Source organism: Dipodomys ordii, unplaced genomic scaffold, assembly GCF_000151885.1.
Source record: "Dipodomys ordii isolate 6190 unplaced genomic scaffold, Dord_2.0 Scaffold5, whole genome shotgun sequence".
Lineage (NCBI taxonomy): Eukaryota > Metazoa > Chordata > Mammalia > Rodentia > Heteromyidae > Dipodomys > Dipodomys ordii.
Genome location: NW_012267221.1, coordinates 20,531,372 through 20,534,621, shown reverse-complemented (window position 1 = coordinate 20,534,621; position 3,250 = coordinate 20,531,372).

Genomic DNA, 3,250 nt, shown 5'->3' with positions numbered 1-3,250 from the left:
GGGCAGGAGAGACCGTGAGACTCCTATCTCCAATAAACCACCAGAAAACCGGAAGTGGCGCTGTAGCTCAAGTGGTAGAGCCCTGGCCTTGAGCTGAAGAGCTGAGGGACAGCGCCCAGGCCCCAGAGTTCAAGCCCCACGACCGACAAAAAAAAAAAACACCTGAAAGCCCGGCATTGGTGGCTCACGTCTGTAATCCTAGCTACTCAGGAGACTGAGATCTGAGGATTGCTGTTCAAAGCCAGCCTGGACAGGAAAATCCATGACCATGAGACTCTTATCTCCAATTAACCAACAGAAAACAGGAAGTATCACTGTGGCTCAAGTGGCAGAGTTCTTAGCAAAAGAGTTTAGGGACAGAGGCCTGGCCCAGAGTTCAAGTCCCAAGACCAACAAAACAAAAAACAAAAAAATAGGGCTGGGAAGGAGGCTTAGTGGTAGAGTGCTTGCCTTGCATGCATGAGGCTCTAGGTTCGATTCCACAGCACCACATAAGAAGAAAAAGCCAGAAGTGGCGCTGTGGCTCAAGTAGAAGAGTGCTAGCCTTGAGCTGAAGAGCTGAGCGACAGCACCCAAGCACAGAGTTCAAGCCCCACAACTGCAAAAAACAAAAACAAAAACTGAGCTCTTCAGCTGCAAGGGAATGTTCTATCACTTGAGCCACAGCACCACTTCCGGTTTTCTGGTTAGAGAGAAGAGTCTCACAGACTTTCCTTCCCAGGCTGGCTTTGAACCACGATCCTCAGATCTCAGCCTCCTGAGTAGCTAGGATTACAAGTGTAAGCCACCAGTGTCCAGAAGAAAAAAAAAAAAAAAAACAGTACATGTTCACCTGTAAGGTCAACAACGATGTCTGTTGGGGCTGGGAATGTGGCTTAGTACTGAAGCCCTAGGTTTGACTCCTCAGCACCACATAAACAGAAAAAGCCAGAAGCAGTGCTGTGGCTCAAGTGGTAGAGTGCTAGCCTTGAGCACAGAGAGGATCAAGGACAGTGCCCAGGCCCTGAGTTCAAACTCCAACACCAGAAAAAAAAAAAAAAATGAATGAAAAAAGGATGATGTCTGGACCGGGCACCAGTGCTCGAACACCTATTATCTTAGCTACTCAAGAGGTTGACATCTAAGGATTGAGGTTCAAAGCCAACCTAGACAGAAAAGTTCTCATGAGACTCTATCTCCAATTAACCATTCAAAAAACAGAAGTAACTCTGTGGCTCAAGTGATAGACCACTAGCATTGAGCACCCAGGACCTGAGTTCCAGCCCTACAACTGACCAAAAAAAAAAAAAGAATGATGCCTGGCTGGTGCTGGTGGCTCACACCTATAATCCTATCATCTCAGGAAACTGAGATTTAAGAATCAAGGTTCAAAGCCAGCCTGGGCAGGAAAGTTTGCAAGACTCTTATCTCCAATTAACCACAAAAACCTGGAATTAGAGCTATGGCTCAAGTGGAGAACATTAGCCTTGAGCACAAAAGCTCAAAGACAGAGCGCAAGCCCAGAGTTCAAGCCCCAGGATTGGCAAAAAAAAAAAAAAAAAATCAGACTAGAAAATTCATCGTTTTATATTATGTAGACCTACTCAGTAGGCTCTTTGCTTAGTAATAGAAAATAATTAGAACCAGATCCAGCACTTCTTCAGACTCACTGAACAAACCATAAAAGCAAGATCCGAGAGGTTCAAACTGTTTTGTGTTTTTTTTTTTTTGGGGGGGTCCGGTCGTGGGCCTGAACTCAGCCTGGGCGCTGTCCCTCAGCTCTTCAGCTCAAGGCTAGCACTCTACCACTTGAGCCACAGCACCACTTCCGGCTTTTTTTCTTATGTGGTGCTGAGGAATTGAACCCAGGGCCTTGAGCATGCAAGGCAAGTGCTCTACCACTGAGCCACCTTCCCAGCCCCTTCAAACTGTTTTTTAAAAAAATGAATTGTATAACAAAAATAAAGTTCAAAAGCCCTTCTAAGAAGATCAGATTTACTTGAATATACCTGTAATCTCAGCTACTCAAGGCCTGGAGAATGAAAGGATCTCAGTCCAAGGTCAGCACAAGCACAAAGTTAGCAAGACACCCATTTCAACCAATAAGCCAGTAATGATGGTACACACAGTGGATCCCAGTTACATGAGAGGCATAGTAGGAAGATCACTGTCCGAGGCAAAAACATTAAGACCCTATCTTTGAAAAAAAAAAAAAGAACAAACTAGGGCCAAGCGCCAGTGGCTGACACCTGTAATCCTAGTTACTCAGGAGGCTGAGATCTGAGGTACATGGTTCAAAGCCAGCCAAAGCAGGAAAGTCCATGAGACTCTTATCTCCAATAAACCATTCAGAAAACCGGAAGTACGCAGTGGCTCAAGTAGTAGAGTGCTAGTCTTGAGCTGAAGAGCTGAGAGACAGCATTCAGGCCCAGAGTTCAAACCCCATGACCGACAAAAAAAAAAAAAAAAGTAGGGCATGGCTCAAATGGTAGAGACACATAAGCATGAGATGCTGAGTTCAAAACCTAGTAGGACAATCAAAAAAGCTCATCAGAAAATAACTACTTAAAATAATTGCTAAAATAAAACACTACTTACAATAGAATAGTTACAACAGGCTGGGAATGTGGCTTAGTAATAGAGTGCTTGCTAGCATGCATGAAGCTCTGGGTTCAATTCCTCAGTATCACATAGACAGAAAAAGCCAGAAGTGGTGCGGTAGCTCAAGTGATAGCATGCTATCCTTGAGTAAAAGAAGCTCAGGAACAGTGTCCAGGCCCTGAGTTCAAGCCCCAGGGCTGGCACAAAAAAAAAAAAAAAAGACAAAATAATTACAAAAACATGTTAGAACAAGAAGTCAAGAACACTGAAAGAATAGGGGGAAGAGTAGAATGCAGGTAAGAATGCATTGTATATACTATAGAACTGAGAAAAATAAGGGAAGGGGTGGGTCAAAAGGGGATGAAGATGTTGAAGGAAGGACACAGATCAAGATGCACTGCAGGGCTGGGAAGGTGGCCAGTGTAGAGCGCTTGCCTTGCATGCATGAGGCCCTGGGTTCGAATCCTCAGCACCACATAAGCAAAAAGAAAAAAAAAAGCAGGAACTGGTGCTATCTATGGCTCAAGTGGTAGCACACTAGCCTTGAGCTGAAGAGCTGAGGGACAGCGCTCAGGCCCAGAGTTCAGGCCCCATGACCGGACCCAAAAAAAAAGAAAAAAGATGCACTGCATACATAAATTGCTTTATTAAGTGGCAAAAAAAAAACATT